The sequence below is a fragment of the Trichechus manatus genome, unplaced genomic scaffold (genome assembly GCF_000243295.1).
Source record: "Trichechus manatus latirostris isolate Lorelei unplaced genomic scaffold, TriManLat1.0 scaffold00061, whole genome shotgun sequence".
NCBI classification, from domain to species: Eukaryota; Metazoa; Chordata; class Mammalia; order Sirenia; family Trichechidae; genus Trichechus; species Trichechus manatus.
In genome coordinates, this window is record NW_004443997.1 from 5,243,491 (window position 1) to 5,265,878 (window position 22,388).

Genomic DNA, 22,388 nt, shown 5'->3' on the forward strand with positions numbered 1-22,388 from the left:
TCCTCTTCGTGGTTCTCTTTGTTGGTGGAAAGGAATCCAGCGGATTTTTGTATGTTTATCTTGTATCCTGAAACTTTGCTGAAATCTTCTATTAGCTCCAGTAGTTTTCTTGTGGATTCTTTGGGGTTTTCTGTGTATAAGATCGTATCATCTGCAAATAGAGATACTTTGACTTCTTCCCTAACAATCTGGATGCCCTTTATTTCTTTTTCTAGCCTAATTGCTCTGGCTAGGTCCTCCAGCACAATGTTGAATAAGAATGGTGATAAAAGGCATCCTTGTCTGGTTCCCATTCTCAAGGGGAATGCGTTCAAAGTCTCTCCATTTAGGATGGTGTTAGCTGTTGGCTTTATATAAATGCCCTTGATTATACTGAGGAATTTTCCTTCTATTCCTATTTTGTTGAGAGTTTTTATCATGAATGAGTGTTGGACTTTGTCAAATGCCTTTTCTGCATCAATTGGTAAGATCATGTGGTTATTGTCTTTTTTATTTATGTGATGGATTACATTGGTTGTTTTTCTAATGTTGAACCATCCCTGCATACCAGGTATAAATCCCACTTGATCATGGTGAATTTTTTTTTTTTTCCAGATATTTTGTTGAATTCTATTGACTAGAATTTTGTTGAGGATTTTTGTGTCAGTGTTCATGAGGGATATTGGTCTGTAATTTTCTTTTTTTGTGGTGTCTTTACCTGGTTTTGGTATCAGTGTTATGCTGGCTTCATAGAATGAGCTTGGGAGTATTCCATTCTTTTCTATGCTCTGAAGTACCCTTAGTAGTAGTGGTGTTAACTCTTCTCTGAAAGTTTGGTAGAATTCTCCAGTGAAGCCATCCAGGCCAGGGCTTTTTTTTTGTTGGGAGATTTTAAATTACCTTTTCAATCTCTTCTTTTGTTAGGGGTTTATTTAGTTGTTCTACCTCTGTTTGTGTTAGTTTAGGTAGGTAGTGAGTTTCTAGAAATTTCTCCATTTCCTGTAGGTTTTCAAACTTGTTAGAGTATAACTTATGATAGTATTCTGTTATGATTGTTTTCATTTCATTTGGGTCTGTTGTGATATCACCCATCTCATTTCTTATATGGATTATCTGCTTCCTCTGCTGTTTTTCTTTTGTCAGTTTGGCCAGTGGTTTTATCAATTTTGTTGATCTTTTCCAAGAACCAGCTTTTAGTCTTGTTAACTCTTTCAATTGTTTTTCTATTCTCTATTTCGTTTAATTCTGCTCTAATTCTTATTTTCTTTTTTCTGGCACCTGAGGGCTTCTTTTGTTGCTCTCTTTCTACTTGTTCCATTTGTAGGGTTAATGTTTTGATTATGGCCCTTTCTTCTTTTTGGATGTGTTCATTTATTGCTATAAACTGACCTCTGAGCCCTGCTTTTGCTGTGTCCCAAAGATTTTGTTGGGATGTGTTTTCAGTCTGATTTGATTCTATGAATTTCTTTATTCCATCCTTAATTTCTTCTATAACCCAGTAGTATTTGAGCAAGGTATTGTTCAGTTTCCATGTGTTTTGATTTTTTTTCTTGCTTTTTCTGTTGTTGGTTTCTACTTTTATGGCTTTGTGGTCAGAAAAGATGCTTTGTAATATTTTGATGCTTTGGGTTTCGTGAAGGCTTGCTTTATGGGCTAATATGTGGTCTGTTCAGGAGGATGTTCCATGTGTGTTGGAAATGAAAGTATACTTGGCTGCTGTTGGGTGGAGTGTTCGGTATATGTCTATGAGATCAAGTTGGTTGATTGTACCATTTAGCTCTTGTGTGTCTTTGTTGAGCTTCTTTCTGGATGATCTGTCCTTCACCGAAAGTTGTGTGTTAAAGTCTCCTACTACTATTGTGGAGCTGTCTGTCTCTCTTTTCAGTGCTGTTAGAGTTTGTTTTATGTATTTTGGAGCCCTGTTGTTGGATGCGTAAATATTTATTATAGTCATGTCCTCCTAGTGTATTGACCCTGTAATCATTATGTAGTGTCTTTCCTTATCCTTTCTGGTGGATTTTACTTTAAAGTCTTTTTTGTCAGAGGTTAATATTGCCGCTCCTGCTGTTTTGTGAGTGTTGTTTGCTTGATATATTTTTTTCCATCCTTTGAGTTTTTGTTTGTTTGTATCTTTAAGTCTAAGGATCATGTTTTTTAATCCAATCTGCCACTCTCTGTCTCTTTATTGGTGTGTTAAGTCCATTTACATTCAGTGTAATTATTGATAGGTATGAGTTTACTGCTGTCATTTCGATGTCTTTTTTTGTGTGTTGTTCATAGTTTTTCTTCCACTTAATTTTCTGTGCTGCGTCATTTTTCTTTACATATTTTCGTCTTTTTCATTGTTCTAGATTTTGTGTTTGCTAAGTCTTTATATTTTTCTAGTTTTTTATTTCGACTTGTAGGATTGTTAGTTTCCTTTGTGGTTACCTTAGTATTTACCCCTGTTTTTCTAAGTTTATACCAGTCTCTTATTTCTTTATATTGCCTTCATTTCCTCTTCATATGCAAAGTCTGTGTCTGCATTTTTTAAGTCCCTCTTTTTTGTTTTAATGTTGTCATCTTTTACATATTGGCATCTGTTCCCTATTTTCAGTGTTTTAGCTTTGATTTATTTTTGTGACTTTCTTATCTGGGTTGATACCTGGTTGCTCTGTCATGTGTTCTAGTCTTCGGTTGTTATCTGATGGTACTGATTTTCTAACCAGAGGACTCCCTTTAGTCATAATAAAATTTTTTTAATAAAGCCCCTAAACGTGTTAATACTGTTCCAATTTCTTGTGCTTGCTCTGTTCCCAGCAAATTCTGTGAAAATCGTATTACTTCAGGGCCTGGCTTAAATTCCAGCTACCTGTGAAGCATTTTCTGACCACCCCCTTCTGAAAGGGATTATTTTTAACACTTATATTTCTGTCTGCATCACTCCTGGTTTTTCCTGTGTAGATACCTAGTCTCCTCACTAGATTGTAAGTTCCTTGAGAGTAAGGACCATGTTCCGCTAACTTTCTCAGAGTTCCTAGCACAAAGTCTTGCACTTAGTGCTTGCTTAGTAAATATTGGGTGATTGAATATGATAGTGGGTCTTTAGGGTGGTTATTTTTTTGTTGAAAGAATATTAAGCCTAAGGAGAAGATAAGTGAATGTTTGCAATCTCTACACTTACAAAAGGGAACTTTTGGTGCCTTTTTTTGTTTCCTGGTATCCTAGTGCTGTAAAAATAAGGAATGCCATTCCTTAATAAAGTTTTAAATAAAACCTATTGACAGAAGAAATTAAAATAATTGGTAGTAACACCGGAATCTTTATCATGATGATATTTAACCACAAGATTCTACTTACACCGTTTTCACTCTTATACACTGAGGCTGTAAAAGAATGCATGTGAAAACACAAATTGAAGGTGCAAACTAGACTTTAATTAATTTGAGAGAAACACCTTACTCAGTGTATATTTATGAGCAGTCATTTTAGCGTAAGTTCTGTGAGAAACAGGAGCTTGTCTCTTGATGGAGTAAATGCAATGTTTATATATAACTCTGCTTGAGCTCTGCTAAAATTTACTTGTATTAGGTTTAATGGTGGTGCAGGGGGAAAAGGAAGTCAGTCCATCTGAACCACTTTCAAGTAAGTTTAGTTATCAACGTACTGTCATAGTTCATCATGTATTTTTTATGTGTTAGGGCTTTACAAGCATTGTTGTTAGGTAAGGAAACTGAGGCTCAGAGAGTTTAAGTAACTTGCCCAAAGGTGTAAATGGCAAAAGGATTAAAAGTTAAGACTGTTACCACCAAGGCTCTGATTTATCCACTGTGTTTCTACAAGTACAACTCTCAGCCATCTCTTTCTCTTGCCTAAGGTCCTATAACAGCCAACGTCCTCACTGGATTCTCACTTCTGCCGTTGCTCCTCAGCAGTTCATTCTCTGTACAGCTGCGAGAGTGGGCTTCTAACAACCTAAGTCAGATCATTTCATTCCTCTACTTAAAAGACTTCGATGACTTTTGGCCACGCTTAGAATAAAATCCAGGTTCCTTAGTGTGACTCTTTGTGGTTTGACCTTGTATGTTTCCCTGAGGAATGACAGACAATAAACAAACTAGAATAGTTTGGTACTATTTGGTAATATTGGTACTATTTTTGTACCATTGCTGGTGCCTGGCACATAATAGGTAGTTGGTAAATATTTATTAAGGAGCCCTGGTGATGCAGCAGTTAAGCGCTCAGTTGCGAGCCAAAAGGTAGGCAGTTCAAACTCACCCAGCAGCTCCACGGGAGAAAAGACCTGGCAATCTCTCAGAAAGATTACATCCTAGGAAACCTGGTGGGGCAGTTGTTCTCTGTCCTGTAAGGTCCCTATGAGTCAGAATTGACTCCATGGCACATAACAACAAATATTTACTAAATAAATGGGAATGCTTTCCTCTGTGCTACCTATCTTAAAATCTAGCCTAAGGACTCTTATCATTTTATTGCGGTGATACATTTTTGTGATAATGGACAGTGTCATGTCAGATACTTGCCAGCAGTGCTAAACTAGAGTGAAAAATAAACTTATCTCTAGAACTAATGGAGTGAGTTCTACTCTCCGATTACTGTTATGTGTATACCTTGTGATCACTGCATCTGATAGGAGTTTTTCAGAGAAACTGTACTTGAAAATGTGTCTAACATTATAGAATTTAGATTTGCCCATTCCTTTTTTCCTTTAATTTTTTTTGTTGTTGTTGAAAATATACACAGTAGAACATACACCAATTCAACAATCTCTATGTGTACAATTCAGTAACAATGATTACATTTTTTCAAATTGTGCCGCCATGCTTACCCTCCTTTTCCAAATTGTTCCTCCTCCTTTAACATAAACTCACTGCCCCCTAAGCTTCCTGCCTAACTTTTTGAGTTGCTGTGGGCAATCTGATCCCATATAGATAGTCTTTAAAAGAGTGCAGTGCTCCAGGTAGACATTCTTTACTAATTAAGCTAAGCTAAACTTAATTAAACTTGATTTTCGGAAGACTTCAGGGGATATTTTTGGTTTAAGGTTTAAAGATAATCCCAGGGCAATAGTTTCAGGGGTTTGTCCAGCCTCAGTGGCTCCAGAAAGTCTGGATTCCATGAGAATTTGAAGTTCTGTTCTGCATTTTTTCCCCCTTTTCATCAAGATTCTTCTGTAGAATCTTTGATCAAAACATTCAGTAATGGTAGCCATTGCCCCCTACTTTTTAAATTTTATTTATTTTGTTGTTGTTGAGAATATACACAGCAAAGCATACACTAATTCAACAGTTTCTACATGTACAGTTCAGTGACACTGATTACATTCTTTGAGTTGTGCATCCATTTTCACCCCCTTTTCTGAGTTGTTCCTCCCCCACTGATGTAAACTCATAGCCCCCTAAGGTTCCTGTCTAATCTTTCAAGTTGCTGTCGTCAGTTTGATCCCATATAGATAGTTCTTAAAAGAGCATAATGCTCAAGGCAGACTTTTTTTTTTTTTTTTTAACTAGTTAAGCTAAACAATTGTTTGGTGGCCCCTTTTAAAACAAAATTTTTCTTACAGTTAATTTAAAGTGCTGTGATAATGTTGTTTTGGTGATGTGTGATTTAAACTAAAATTAGCCAAAGCTACAATCATGAGTTTATATTTAAATCATTTTCCTCAGTGTGTGTTACAAAGGTGTTGGGGGAATAAAAAAGAGCTCAAGAGTTTATAACCACATCAGCCTGTAATTTGTCAAGTAGTACTATGAATCAAAATGCCTAATGTTCATGCGGAGCCATGGTGGCACAGTGGTTAATAACTTGGCTGCTAACCAAAAGGTCAGCAGTTCGAATCCACCAGACGCTCCTTGGAAACTCTATGGGGCAGTTCTACTTTGTCCTTAGGGTCGCTATGAATTGGAATTGACTCAGCGGCAACGGGTATGTGGTTCTGTATCATTGTATTTTATTTTAAGATTAATAACTTGTTTCATTTTCATTATTCTAATCTGTTTCATCAAACCGTCTCATGAAAAATCAAGAGATGTCCTAAGAAGAGTATCTAAGTGTTGTTTTAGTTGGCTATATTTGACACCTGAACCTTTATGTGATTGCTGTCCATTGCATTAGTCATGAGTATAATTTGATTTTTTAAATTCTGTAATCTACTTTTGATATGTTTCTGGAGTTTAACAGGTCCTTTTTGGAGTTAAAGAAAACTACCATCCCAGATAGAGTGTGAGAAAAATGTAGAACAGAATTCAAATTCACAAAAAAAGACCAGACTTACTGGTCTTACAGAGACTGGAGGAACCCCCGAGACTGTGGCCCCCTGACACTCTGCTAACCCAGAACTGAAACTATTCCCAAAGTCCGCTTTTCAGACAAAGATTAAACAGGCCTATAAAACAAACAAACAAAAAAACAACACATTAGGAACTTGCTTCTTAGTTCAATCAAATATACAAGACTAAATGGGCAAAAGCAAGATGAGAAGGCACAAAGGGACAACTGGATGAATGGGCACAGGGAACCTGGGATGGAAAGAGGGAGTGTGTTGTCACATTGTGAGGATTGCAGCCAATGTCACAAAACAGTACTGGTATAAATTTTTGAATGAGAAATTAACGTGAGCTGTAAACTTTCACCTAAAACACAATTAAAAAAAGAAAGAGAAAGAAAGAAAAATACCAGTGTTATTTATTTAAAAAATATTTTTTGTTGTATTGAGCATATACACGGCAGAACATATACCAATTCAACAATTTCTACCTGTACAGTTCAGTGACATTGATTACATTCTTTAAATTGCACAACCATTCTCACCCTCCTTTCCCAAGTTGTTCTTCGCCATTAACGTAATCTCAACGCCCCCTAAGTTTCCTATCTATAATCTTTCATGTTGCTTTTGTCAGTTCGATCCCATATAGATTGATCTTAAAAGAGCACAATGCTCATGGCAGACATTTTTAATAGTTAAACTATTGTTTGGTTTTTAAAAAGATCTCACGGCTATTTTTAGTTTGAGGTTTAAAGATTATTGTAGAGCAATAGTTTCAGGGATTTATCCAGCTTCCATGACTCTAGAAAAGTCTAGATTCCATGGAATTTGAAGTTCTGTTCTGCATTTTATCTCTTTTGATCAGGATTCCTCGATAGAATCTTTGATCAAAATATTCAGCAGTGGTAGGTGGGCACCATCCAGTTCTTCTGGTCTCATGGCAAAGGAGGCATTTGTTCATGGAGGCAATTAGCCACACATTCCATTTTTTTTCCTTCTGTTCTTGACTTTCCTTCTTCCTTTGTTGCTCCAGGTGAATAGACATCAGTTGTTGCAACTTGAGTGGCTACTTGTAAGCTTTTAAGACCCCATACTCTACGCAGTGAACTAGGAGGTAGAACAGAACCACTAAACACGTTATTAGGCCAATTAACTGGAATGTTCCATGAAACCATGACCCTGAACCTCCAAACCCTGGAGCCAAATTCCATGAGGTGTTTGATTGTACATAAGCAGCCTCAGCAGCTTTGGTCATTGTAAATATATCTGTCACATAACTTTTGCCAATTCAGTTTTTTACAGGTGTACAACTTACTGACAATGATTACATTATTCGGCTATGTAACCCTACCCTTAATCAGTGTGATTTTTCGATTACCATAAACCAAAACTCAGTACAACATAAGCAAGAACCTTGCTCCCCCCCCCCCCCGGTAACCACTAATAAACTTTGATCTCTGTCATAGATTGAGTTGTGTCCCCCAGAAGCATCTGTCAGCTTGGCTGGATCATGATTCCCAGTGTTGTATGACTGTGTAATCTGATGTGATTTCCTTATGTGTTGTAAACTCTATCACTATGATGAGATTATATGTGATCTCCTTATGTGTTATAAATTCTGTCACTGTGATGAGGTTAGACTGATGAGGGTGACAAGATTAGATAGTGTCTGAATACAATCTCTTCAGATATAAAAGAGAGAAGCAAGCAGAGACACATGGGGACCTCATACCACCAAGAAAGCAGTGCCCAGAGCAGAGCGCGTCCTTTGGACCTGAAGTTCCTGCGCAGAGAAACTCCCAGACCAAGGAAAGACTGATGCATCACAAGGACCTTTCTCCGGAGCCGACAGAGAGAGAAAGCCTTCTCCTGGAGCTGATGCCCTGAATTTGGACTTGTAGCCTACTAGACTATGAGAGAATAAACTTCTCTTTGTTAAAGCCATCCACTTGTATTTCTGTTGGAGCAGCACTAGATGACTGAGACAATCTCTGTATGTTTTCCTGTTCTTGTCTGTTTATATAAGCAAGGTCATACAATATTCATCCTTTCGTGATTGACTTACTTCACTCAGCATGTCTTCAAGCTCCATCTATATTGCTGCACATATCAAGACTTTATTTCTCTTACTGGCTGAGTAGTAGTCCATTGTATGTACGTACCACTTTTTTTTTTTTTAATCTATTCGTCCATTGATGGGCATTTAGGTTCTTTCCATCTTTTGGCTATTGTGAATAGTGCTGCAGTGAACATTGGTGTACAAGTATCTGTTTGAGTCTCTGCTTTCAAGTCTTCTGGGTATATACCTAGGAGTGGGATTGCTGGGTCATATGGTAGTTCTGTTTTTAGTTTTTTGAGGAACCGCCACACTGTTTTCCACAACGGTTGTACCATTTTGCATTCCCACCAACAAAGGGTTTCAATTCCCCACATCCTCACCAGTGTTTTTTTCTTTTTTTATCCTCACCATCCTTGTAGGAGTGAAATGATACCTTATTGTGGTGGTTTTATTTCTTGTATGTATAAATCAAGACACATTTGCAACTTTGAGTTTCTATAGCATATTTTCTCATGCTCACTTAAAAAGAAACAGAATGCACCTTTTTTTGAATTTTAACCTCTTAGGTGTCTAGAGGCTCCAGACGACCAAATTCAGTTTTATCGGAAAAATCTATGGTTAGTTCCCATGCTCCTTGTGATAAATTGTTACTGCTTAGATTTCTTTAATGGGTCCATCAGATATTCACTAGGGCCACTGCTTCAAACAAACAAACAAAACCCAGCCCTGCTCAGTTGCTGTAAGAAGAGTAGATTCACCCTCTATGAAAAAGTTATGGCTTTAAAGTATTAGACCAATGATGATGCAAAAGCCTGATAAAGAGCTTTGAGTCCCTGGGTGGCACAAATGGTTAAGTGCTTGACTACTAGCCAAAAGGTTGGCAGTTTGAACCAGCCAGGGGGCCTTGGAAGACAGGCACGGTGATCTGCTTCTGAATGGTCACAACCTTGAAAAGCTTGTAGAGCATTTCTGCTCTGCACACGTGGGGTCGCCATGAGTCAGAATCGACTTGAGAGCATTAACAACAACAATAAAGACCTTATAGAAAATCCCATTTTCTTGGTTTGTATGGTTTGCTCTAAACTGGTAGGAAAATTTGATGATCTCTCTTTGGAAGTTTCAGTATCAATAGTGAAGAACCACTGAAAGATTTAAAAAACAAAATTCTAAAGTAGAAGTGTGCCCTATTTTTTTTAAACATGTTTGTGACTTATATTGAATTTAAATAACCACCCAAAAAGTATTTACTTCTGTTCTAGTTTCTTGAATCAGGAGATCTTTAGTTTCATGGTGATTTTCATCTTCAGTTAACTGCGACCTGGCCGTGTCTTGGAGTCCCTGCGTGGCACAAATGGTTAACTGCTCAGTTACTGACTGAAAGTTTGATGGTTCACATCCACCCAGAGGTGCCTCAGAAGAAAGGCCTGTCAGTCTAGTTCTGAACGATCACAGCCATTGAAAACCCTATGTAGCACAGTTCTGCACTGACACATGTGTTGTCATGAGTTGGAATTGACTCGGCAACTGGTTAGTCCCAGTGCTGTAATTTGTACAGTGGGTATGTCTGTCCTTCACAGAGTTTTTTGTGAGGATTCAGTGAGATAGTGTATGTGAAAATGCCTTTTAAAAATTGTAAAGTATTATATAAAGGCATATTATTTGTTTTCTACATTATTTGTGCCTCCACATGGATTCTAGATGGATTCCCTCACTATAGAAATGATTTTCCTTATTTCATACTTTATTATCGTACTTTAGATGAAGGTTTACAGAACAAACTAGCTTCTCATTGAACAGTACACATATTGTTTTGTGACATTGGTTACCAACCCCACGACATCTCAACACTCTTCCTTCTCCACCTTGGGTTCCCTATTACCAGCTTTCTTGTCCCCTCCTCTCTTCTTACCCTTGCCCCTGGGCTGGTGTGCCCCTTTAGTCTCGTTTTGTGTTATGGGCCTGTCTAATTGCTGGCTGAAGGATGAACCTCAGGAGTAACTTCGTTACTGAGCTAAAAGGGTGTCTGGGGGCCATACTCTCGGGGTTTCTCCAGTCTCTGTCAGGCCAGTAAGTCTGGTCTTTTTTTGTGAGTTAGAATTTTGTTCTACATTTTTTTCCAGCTCTGTCCGAGACCCTCTGTTGTGATCCCTGTCAGAGCAGTCAGTGGTGATAGCTGGGCACCATCTAGTTGTACTGGACTCAGTCTGGTGGAGCCTTATTTCATAATTTAGCCAGCATTTAAACTTTGAGGTGTCCATATTCTCGTCCTTCTATTGGGAATGCCAGATAAACAGGAATAGAAATAATGGAGCTAGCAAATTTTCATTGATGTAGACTGTTGGCTTACAAGTTTGATAGTCCATTGCTGTATTCCACAAAACAAAGAAAAATTGTGAATTGAATAGAGGCTAGGATTTTTCATATGATAGTTTTATTTTGATCTTTTGAAGATAGTTTTCTTCATAATCTACTCAAATGAAGGAAGAGCAGTGGTGTGTATAACCCAAGACTTCCCTGGTTTTCTTTGGAATGCCTGGGAAAAGACAGAAGAATTAATGAGTTTGAATTGTGGTGTTGGGTAAGAATATTAAATTATACCGTGGACTACCAAAGAACAAACAAATCAGTCTTAGAAGAAATACAACTGGAATGCTTCTTAGAAGTTAGGATGGCGAGACTTCATCTTACTTACTTTGGACATGTTGTCAGGAAAGACCAATCACTAGAAACAGATAAAACGTTTGGTGAAGTAGAGAGTTAGCAAAAACGAGGGAAACCCTCAACGAGATGGCTTGACAAAATAGCCACAATAGTGGACTCAAACATACCAATAATCTTGAAGATGGCGCAGGACAGCACAGCGTTTCATTGTGTCATACATACATAAGGCCCTCTTGATGCTGAGCCTCCTGGATGGCAGCTAACAACAGACATGCCTGAGGAAGGACCACTAATTTTTTATGTTTCCTTAAACAAACCAAAAAAGACCAAACCCCTTGCCGTCCAGTGGATTCCAACTCATACTGACCCTGTAGGACAGAGTAGAACTGCCCCATAGGGTTTCCAAGGCTGTAATCTTCACTGAGCAGACTACTACATCTTTCTCCTGCTGTGCGGCTGGTGTGTTTGAATGCCCAACCTTTCGGTTTGCAGCCGAGTGCTTAACCAGTGCACCACCAGGGCTTATTTTTGAGAAATGAATACAAATTTTTGGAAGCTTATAAAGTCAGAAAATAGAGTCAAAAGGTTTAAAAGTCTAGGCTGTCAGGCAAGGCCTAAAGATTTAGCCAAGTTTGGAAGGTCAGCCTAGAAAACTATGGGTAAAAATTTATGACAAGGAATTACAAATAAAGTCATAAGGAAACTACAAAATAAAGTCAGGCACTGTGCCTAGGATAAAATGTCTGGATAATCAGGCTGAAGCAACAATTAACAAAACCTGGCTACATTTGTCCTATTTAGGTCAAGAGTGAAGCCCCAAGTCTGGAGCCCTTAGATAAAGGGAAATGGGCCAGCCCGCGGAAATCGGTTGCAGTAAGCAAAAACAAAAAACAAGCAACCCCCACTTCCCCTCATCTAAGGGCTCCAGACTTGGGGCTTCACTCTTGACCTAAATAGGACAAATGTAGCCAGGTTTTGTTAATTGTTGCTTCAGCCTGATTATCCAGACATTTTATCCTAGGCACAGTGCCTGACTTTATTTTGTAGTTTCCTTATGACTTTATTTGTAATTCCTTGTCATAAATTTTTACCCATAGTTTTCTAGGCTGACCTTCCAAACTTGGCTAAATCTTTAGGCCTTGCCTGACAGCCTAGACTTTTAAACTTCTTATTTTTTATTTTTTTATCGTACTTCAGGTGAAGGCTTACAGAACAAATAGTTTCTCATGAAACAGAAGTACACATGTTGTTCTATGACATTGGTTAGACTTTTAAACTTTTTGACTATTTTCTGATTGCATAAGCTTCCAGAAATTTGTACTCATTTCTCAAAAATGCTTGCAAAAATACCTCTACTCTTAGAAGTAAAAATTAGTTTTAAAGAACAAATTCTCTTATGTCTGTCATTGATTAGTGTAGGCCTCTTTGGAAATGCCCTCTGGGACCAAAGCTAGGCTGGCTAGAGTTGAAGATTTGAGATAAGATCAGTTACCCACAAGGGAAGGTGTAGAGAGGAGAGACTAGAAGACCAGAAATTGAAGTTTGGGAAACTCACAGTTGAGAAATGTGAGGAAGAAGAGGAGTTAGAAGACGCTCCATCAAAGATATGATAATTAGTCAAGCAAAATGGTGATGAGAGAAAAGGCAGAAGAAAATTTGGGGGGGCAGCAGTGTGAAAAAGCAACCAGGTTCAAAGAGAATGAAGAAACAACAGGCTATTGAGTTTGCAAAGGAAGTCGTTATTGAAAGTGCAGTAATAAAGATCAGAGTAGTGAGGGTGAAAGCCAAATGAGGGATGGGTAAAGAACAAATAAAGGCATGTTTTGGGGACTGGCCATTTGAGAAAATGTGAAAAAAATGAGGAAAGAGGAAATAGACAGCAGGGTCATAAGGAGTTTTTTGTTTTTATTTTCTAAAATAAAAGGGAGAGAATTGTGTATTCAAAGGCAAGGAAAAGGAAAAATTGACCTTGGAAACAGAAGAGATTTTTTGTTTGTTTTTTTAATGAGAGAAAATACTGTAGTTTAAGATTTTTTTTTTTTTTTTATTGTGCTTCAGGTGAAAGTTTACAGCTCAAGTTAATTTCTCATTCAAAAATTTATGCAGCTGTTTTGTGACATTGGTTGCAATCCCCACAATGTGACAGCACGCTCCCCCTTTCCACCCCAGGTTCCCTGTGCCCATTAGTCCAGTAAGTTTAAGATTTCTGCCTTCTTTTTCTCATGAATTTCAGTTAAGAGTTGTGAAGAGGACTTAATGGGGAATGCTTGGTGGGTACATGTAGTCTGTCTCTTTTGGTCTTTAGGTTGTCACTAGTTTGGGTTGTATTGTATTTGGATGTCCTAGGGGCTTTTTATTGCTTACAGTATAAAATCCAGCCTCTTTAGTTTGACTTCTAAAACCGCCTGGCCTTGTAACCCTAAAAGCAAAAAACCAAACCCATTGCTGTTGAGTCAGTTCTGACTTACAGCGAACCTATAGGGCAGAGTAAAATTGCCCCATAGGGCTTCTAAGGCTGTAAATCTTTATGGAATAGCAGACTACCACATCTTTTCTCCCGTGGAGCGGCTGCTGGGTTCAAACTGCTGACCTTTCCATTAGCAGCTAAGTGCTTAACCACTATGCCGCTTATATTTCCTTTAAAACACTTGTTATTTTAACCAGACTGAATTGCTTACGATTTCCCCAGGGTAGTTGGTCTTTGTACTTTTATTTAAGCTGACTCTTCTTCTACCTGGTTGGAGCCATGATGGTGGCAGTGATTAAGAGCTTGGCTGCTAATCAAAAGGTCGGCAGTTCGAATCCACCAGCCACTCCTTGGAAACATTATGGGACATTTCTACTCTGTCCTATAGGGCAGCTATGAGTCGGAATCAACTTGATGGCAAGGGGTTTGGTTTGGTTTCTTCTACCTGGTTAGCCCTTCTCCCTAATCTCTTAAATGTGTAGGTCCTACCTGTCTTTCAAGAACCACCTGGAATGCCATCCGCTCGTTACTGCACCTCTCATTGGCCCAGTAAAAATACTCTTTTGATGCCCATGGCTCTTTAAGTGTTCCTGTCATATAGGATCACTTGTAATTTTCTGACCTTGTATTTATGTGGCTATCTTCCTACCTTGACTGTGAACTCTTGTAAGGGTAAGATTCCACCACCAGCAGTTGCCGTTGATTCTGACTCATGGAGACCCCATATCTGCAGGGTAGAACTGTGCTCCATCAGACTTTCAAGGCTGTGACCTTTTGGAAGCAGATCGACAGAACTTTCTTCCAAGGTGCCTGTGAGTGGGTTTGAATTGCCAACCTTTTGGTTAGTAGTCAAGGACCACCCAGGGACTCCAAAGGTGTAGGATACAAGTCATTAATTTTACGGTACAGGGACCTACACATAGTAGGTACTCAGACTTATTATTTTTTTTAAAGAACAAATATTTTAGCACACAAGGACCTATATGAAATTTGCCAGGTGCTGTATACCCTGGTGTCTCAGTGGTGAAGAGCTCCAGCTTCTGACCTAAAGGTTGGCAGTTCGAAACCAGCCGCTCCTTGGAAACCCTATGGGGCCGTTCTACTCTGTCCTGTAAGGTCACTATGAGTCGGAATCGACTCGACGGCAACGGGTGTGTGGTGTGTGTGTATTTTAGAATAAAATGTCTCCCTGAAAATATGACGACAAGGCACATGGAAGAGAGGAGAGAGTACTTTCCGAACATTTGTTTTTTTTTTTTTTGATGACTTTTTTTTTTTTTATTGTACTTCAGGTGAAGGCTTACAGAACAAATAGTTTCACATGAAACAGTAGTACACATATTGTTTTATGACATTGGTTAACAACACCACAATATGTCAACCCTCTAACTTCTCAACCTTTTTTTTTTTGGTGAAAATACACATAGTCAAAGATACACCATTTCAAAAATTTCTACATGCACAGTTCGGTGACATCGACTACGCCCTTCCACTTGTGCTGCTGTTCTCACTTAAGATGAAGGCTGCCAGAACAAAATAGTTTCTCATTTAACAGTTACTACACATGTTGCCCTATGACAATGGTTAACCATCTCATAACACATCAACAATATCCTTACTCAACCTTGGGTTCCCTGTCACCAGCTTCCTTGTCCCCTTCTGCCTTCTGGCCCTTGTCACTGGACTCCTGTACCTCATTAGTCCCATTTGGTTTTACGGGGCTGTCCACTCCCAGGTGAACGGTGAACCGCGGAGATAACTTCACCACTGAGCTCAAAGGGTGCCTGGGGGCCATACTCTCGGGGTTTCTCCAGTCTCCTTTAGGCCAGTAAATCTGGTCTTTTTTTTGTGAGTTAGAATTATGTTCTACATCCTTCTCCAGCTCTGTCCAGAACCCTCTGTTGTGATCCCGGTCAGAGCAGTCAGTGGTGGTAGCCGGGCACCATCTAGCTGTACTGGACACAGTCCAGTGGAGGCCTTGGTAGCTGTGGTCCATTAGTCCTTCGGACTAATCTTTTCCTTGTATCCTGTTCATTCTCCCTTGCTCCCGAAGGGATGAGACCAGTGGAGTATCTTAGATGGCCGCTCACAGGCTTTTAAGACCCCAGACACTACTCACCAAGGTAGAATGTAGCGCATTGTCTTTATAAGCTGTGTTATGCCGATTGAGGTAGATGTTCCCCGAGACCATGATCCCCACAGCCCTCCCCCCAGCAGTTCAGTCCCTCAGGGAGTTTGGATGTGCCTATTGGACTTCCATGACCTTTCCTTGTACAAGTTGTGCTAGTTTCCCCTGTATTGTGTACTGTCTCACCCTTCACCCAAGATACCACTTACCTATTGTCTATTTAGTATTTCCCCCCCACCCCTCCCATCCCTGGTAACCAACAGAGATTGTTACATTTTGCGTGTGAACTTTTTCATGGGTTTTTACAATAGAGGTCTCATACAATATTTGTCCTTTTGTGATTGACTTATTTCACTCAGCATAATGTCCTCCAGTTTCATCCATGTTATGAGATGCTTCACAGATTCCTTGTTGTTCTTTCTCATTGCATATATTTCATTGTTTTTTGAAGAAAATACAAACATAAAATTGTTACTGTCAAGTTGAGTCAAGTGTTGTGGCCTGATTTGCCTGACTTCCTAACATTCAGACAGCACATAGAAGAAAATTGCCTCAACCCAGGAACTGAACACTTAAGGGAGACATTTACCATAAAAGACTACAGGCCCTTTAGAGTCATCCTTTTTGTTTATCTTAGTCTTCTTTTTGAACTTGATCATGAACTGACTGCAGTCAATTTATTTATACTTTATTTCCCAAACAGGTACTTGTTAAATATGTGGCATATATTATTTTTTTAAGTGGAGAAGCTCTGACAATTTTTTTTTTTTTTTTTTTTTTTTAAGTTAGCAAAACAATTTTAGGGAAAAAAATTCCGGTAACATGCTCAAATGAAAATATTTTGCAGGAAATGTCCTTTGATGTACAAAGAGCTGTAAGCTATATGCTATATGGAAACTAGCTTCTGGACAATTCAACATTTCTTTCTTTTTTTGGCCGGTATTTCAGAAATCCAGACTTCTTATATTTAAGCTTTTGTTTAAAAAGCTAACAAAAAAAAATTAAAATAGAGACTTACTTTACATTCATCTTTTTCTTGTTTCTAAAAGACTATTTTTCTCTCCTAAGTAATTTCTTGTCTCTTGTTTAATAATTGTTACTCAGGGCAATCTTTTAAAAAAATCTCTTGGCCTGGTATGCGCATGTTTTAAATTTAATAGATATAGCAGTGCCTCGGTTTTAGGTCAGAATTAGGGAATTTAGTCATCTGGAATAGGCGTAAACCAGAGGTTGGGGAATTGGGAGTTTATTCTTGTTTTTGAACCTTTGCCTGCTGTGCAGTGGTGAAAATAAGCTACAGGCCTAAGGATGATGTGTCAGGCTGGTATTCATGGATAGCAAAGGTTATAAAAACCAAGGTTGAACGTTGTCAACCAACTCAGAAAAAAGAGACTAGCAAGTAGAAGTAGGGGAGAATTGGGAATAGCAGATGTGACTGGGCAGCAGAAGCAAAGAGAGAGACCCAATACATCAGCAAGCTTCAGGGAGTAAGACCAAATGGAAAATGGAGCCAGCTACTAGGAAATAGGAAACTAAATCAGAGTCATTATTATGTAGCACAGGTACAGATGGCCCTGTACATCTTTGGAACTCCAGCTTTGTCCTTCTGTTTGGACTTACGAAGTCAGCATTCAGTGATGAGGCAGTCTTAGCCTGTTCCAGAGCTGTTGAGAACATCTGGTTCCGGCATCTTAGCTAGAGACCTCAGAGACATTATTGATCCTCATCAAGTAAACCAGTAAGTCCTGTCGATTTTATCTCCCTTACCCTCACCCTCCCACCCCAGTTTTATTTTGCCTGCTCTTCATTCCTATCTTTGTTCCCTAAATCTTCGTTGCAGGATGACCTTTTTCTGTGCTTGCCTCTTTCAGTTGTTACTGTTTTCTTGTTCATCTCCTTGTAAGGTTTTGAGGACGTGGATTATATTTTGTTCATATCACTGTGCATATAGTTTATTAAAATAAGTATTATTCTGTATTTGGTTTTCGTAATGATAACCCTAAGAAATATGGTTAGTAAGGTGGAAGAGAATGTGATATCTTAAATTACTGTCAGCTGTCAGCTTTCAGAGTTAAGAGCTTAAAGGAACAAGCATCAAATATCATTGGGTAGCTCACTCTTTTTAGCTCAGTAAATGAAACATTATTCAAGGTATTAGGGCAGACCTACCTTGATAATCACTGTTTTTAAAATATAGTGGGAGAATTGGCTAGCTATTGTCACAATAATAGTACATACAAATTTACCTACAAACTCAGTGCCTTAATATAGCAGCTAGTTAGTCTCACAGATCTCCAGGTTGACTGGGGCTGTGATGGCTGGGGCAGCTCGAATTCTCTCTTCAGAACTCTTTAAGTCGATTGGGGTGGCTCTGCTTCATGTTGTTCATTTGGGGCCCCACGCTGAGAGGCGGCAACTACCCAGAGGAAGCACTTCTAATGGCAGAGGCATGGGCACAAGACGGCAAGTGAAAACTGGAAGGCTTCTTGAGGCTCAGGTTCAGAACTGGCACACTGTCACTTCTGCCTCATTCTTTTGGCCAAAGCAACTCATATGGTCAAAACCAAAGACAAACTCACTGCTGTCTAGTTGATTCTGACTCAGAGTAGAACTGCCCCATAAGGTTTCCAAGGCTGCAAATCTTTACAGAAGCAGACTGCCACCTTTTCTGCAGAGCGGCTTGGGGGGTTCAAAGTGCTGACCTTTCAGTTCATAGCCGAGTGCTTAACTGCTGTGCCACTAGGGCTCCACATACTATACAATTTACTCATTTAACATGTACAAATCCAGTGGTTTTTAGTATACTATTCACCGGGTGGTGCAACCATCACCACCGTTAATTGTAGAACATTTTCATTACCGCAGAAGGAAACCCCAATCCATTAGCAGGCACTCCCATTCCTCCTTCCCCCAGCCCCTGACAATCACAAATCTGCTTTTCTTTCTCAGCGGATTTGCCTATTCTGGACATTGCATATAAACAGAATCATACAGTATGTGGTCTTTTTAATTGACTTCTTTCACTTAGCATAATGTCTTGGAGATTCATCCATATGGTAGCATGTATTAGTGCTTCATTCCTTCTCGTTGCTGAATAATACTCCATGGTATGGCTATACTGCATTTTATTTATCCATTCATTGCTTGATGGATGTTTCGGTTGTTTCCACTTTTTGGCTATTAGGAAAAACACTGCTGTTGACCATTCGTGTAGAAGTTTTTGTGTGGATGTATGTTTTCATTTGTTTTGGGTAAATACATGGGAGTGGAATTGTTGGGTTGTATGGTATTTCTGTGTTTAACATTTTGAGAAGCTGCCAAACTGTTTTTGAAAGTGACTTCACCATTTTACACTCCCACAAGCAACATACGAGGGTTTCATTTCCTCCACATCCTTGCCAACACTCGTTTTTATCCATCTTTTTGATTATAGCCATCCTGGTGAGTGTGAAGTGGTATCTGATTGTTGTTTTTATTTGTATAATGTTTATATTTAATAAAGGATTTATAGAGGGGGGAAAAAGCAGTGGTTTAAAATGTCAGACCTGTTCATTCTTAACAGTACACTACCGAAGTCGAACCTCAATTTTAGATATTTAAAATTTAGCATCAAGAAAAAAAATTAATAGAGCTTTTGGCTCACAGATTTTTTTCTGATAAGGCTACTCCTTATTCCTTTTACATACTAGAATCATTTAGGAAGATGTTGTTGCTGTTGTTAGTTGCCATCAAGTTGTTTCCGACTCATGGCAACCCCATGTGATAGAGTAGGATTTTCTTGGTTGTAATCTTTACAGAAGCACATTGCCAGGTCTTTCTCTCATGGAATGGCTTAGGTAGGTTTGTACCACCAACCTTTCAGTTAGCAACTGAATGCTTAACCTTTTGCACCACCAGAGCTCCTTTCTAAGGAAGATCCTGGCCTCAAGTGATTATTAAACTAGTTCCCTCCCTTTGAGTAAGTGAATGACCAAATTACGCTTGCAGCCTGCTTCATCATCAGTTGACCTGGGACTATGACTGGTTTAATGACCAAAGTCCCTCCCCTCCCTCCATATCACTTTGTTGTCAAGAAGGTGACTCACCAGAGGAATTAGGTTGTAAAATACATTTTCTAGAGCAGCATTGTCCTCATATATAATTTAAAGTTTTCCAGTAGCCACATTAAAAAGTAAAAAGAAAACAGATGAAATTAATTTTAATAATGTATTTTATTTAACCCAGTATATCAGAAATGTATCATTGATTATATGTAATCAATCTAAAAATTATTAATGATATATTTTACATTTTTAGTACAAAGTCTTCTCAATTAGCCATATTTCTAGTGGTCAGTATTAACCTGTGGCTAGTGGCTACCATATTGAACAACATAGTTGGGGCATCTAAGAGCTTATGATCTAGATTTTTGCTCCTGTATCTACAATCAGTTACCTACAGGATCTTTAGGAAAACAGATGGGTGATTGATCAGCCTATATTTCTGGTTCTCTAATTTCATATTGTTACTGATTTATTTTTTTTAACTTGAGAGAGGGTCGTCTTAAGTTCTCGGAGAGTTTGCAGTTTTTAGGCTCATGAGCCTATATAGTCAAGTACAGATAATAGGCTCCTTACAACTCAGATTTTTGGTTATTGATAGTTCGCAAGAGAAGAAAAAAATGTCTTCACCCTCATCATGAGAGACGCAGCAGGTACTATAGTTCTTAGCAAATGAAGGAAATGTGTTGGAACTGCTATTTTAGGCCTTAGTCTAATGTTCTAGATGTTCAGGGTGTGCTTTGGCCTGTTCTTTATCAGTTACATCCTACTTGTATTGTCTGGCCCCTTAGCTCACTTGATTAGACAGAACAAGGTCACAGATTTGATCTCTATATTTAATGAATGACTTTATGCCAGTTGGGGCTCTGCTGTAGTAACTAAAACAGAGTAAGTAGGGTCTTTTCTATTCTAGGAGTTCACAGCGTTATTAGAGACTGGGTGTCACATCTCAGCAAATATAGTTAAGACAACTTGCTGAGAAAAGAGATTTCAGAGTGGGTCATTATACAGACTGTGTGTCCCAATCAATTATTTGATTACTAGGGAGAATAAATTTGGTCAGAAGCGATGTCTTAGTATTTGAATGCTTTTAGTTGTAGTTTACACGCTCTAATTTGACTGAGTCCCCACCACTTTCTATTCTCTTAACACCGAATCTCTGCGTCACTGATTTATATTATCTACCTAACCCCTGAAAAGGCATTGGTGGTTCAGTGGTAGAATTCAGTTTGTGCCTTCCATGCGGGAGACCCAGATTCGATACCCAGCCTCTGCATCTCATGTGCAGCCACCACCCGTCTGTCAGTGAAGACTTACATGTTGCTATGATGCTGAACAGATTTCAGCAGAGCTTTCAGACTAAGAGGGACTAGGAAGAAGGACCTGGCAATGTACCTCTGCAAATTAGCCAGTGAAAACCCTATGGGTCGCAGTGGTCAGATCTGCAGCTGATTTTGGAGATGGCACACAACCGAGCAGCATTTTGGTCTGTTGTGCATGGGGTGGCCATGAGTCGAGGGCTAACTCAGTGGCAGGAAACAGCACCACTGCCACCTAGCCCCTGAAGACATTTGAATTGTGACCCCAGGTGTTCATATCTGCCCTTGGTCATTGCCTTAGTGATGAGATAGGGGTAAGGAGATAGCTGATCTGTGCCCCGGTGACAGTGGTTAAAAAAAAAAGACTGTCTTATGGGCACCTGCCTCTTTAAACACAAATCCTTTTCTCTAGATTCCACCATTGCATTATATATTTCTACTGAATGCCTTAACGTTCGAACAAATGTTCCATCAGCTATCATTCTGGTTTTCTAAGCCTGGACATGGTTACTCTAAATGGCATCCACATGCTTTTGTATTGGGGTCCATGAATGGTATTCTAACCGGAAGAACAGAATCCCTACTTAACTTACACGGTATAAGGATATACATTCAGCTTTGAACTCGTGTCATTTGTGGTGGTGGTGGTGGTGGTGGTGGTGGTGTGTGCCATTGGGTCAGTTCTGACTCATAGCGACCCTGTACGACAGAGTAGAATTGTTTCCATAGGGTCTTCTAGGCTGTAATCTTTAAGGGAGCAGATTGCCAGGTCTTTTCTCCCATGGAGCTGCTGGTGGGTTCGAACCACTGACCTTTCGGTTAGCAGTTTAGGCCAATTTGTGAATCACAGATTTGAATTTGAATGCCATGTGAAATGCATTATGTGTCATAGGCCCCAAGTGTACAACTGTGGAATTAAAGAATACTCTGAATGATACTTTTTGGCCAGCACTTTAATGGCTGTGCTGAGTTTTTTGTATACATTATGATTTTGATAATTTCCGTATAGTTCATATTTTGACACTTTGTTAAATAACTTTTTCATTTTTGAAATGTGCTTGAAAGCCTTAGCCTTGTCTTCTAGTTATTGAGTTAGAAGTACTTTGGTTTGTTGGTATTATAAAATACAAATTTAAGGACTATCTTATTTGTTCTCAGCTGAGTGCACAGTCTACACTAAGTTTTAAGCTCTTTGGACCAGTAGGGACAGAAATGGAAGCCTTACCTCTTCTCTAGTCCTGTGGGATAAATAATGTGGCGCAGTGGTTAAGAGCTCGCTGCTAACCAAAAGGTCAGCAGGTTGAACACACCGGCTGTTCCGTGGGAGAAAGATGTGGCAGTCTGCTTCCGTAAAGATTACAACCTTGGAAACCATGTGCAGCAGTTCTGCTCTGTCCTACAGGATTGCTGTGAGTTGGAATCGACTGAGTGGCAATGAGTTTGGTTTGGTTTTTTTTTTTTTTTTTAAATATT

At 39.0% G+C, this 22,388-nt stretch overlaps 1 protein-coding gene across 2 annotated transcripts in view; it reads left to right on the forward strand.

Annotated features, from left to right (window-relative positions):
• Positions 1 to 22,388, forward strand: part of SPPL3 (signal peptide peptidase like 3) — a 172,359-nt gene that overhangs the window by 8,307 nt on the left and 141,664 nt on the right. The window lies entirely within an intron of this gene.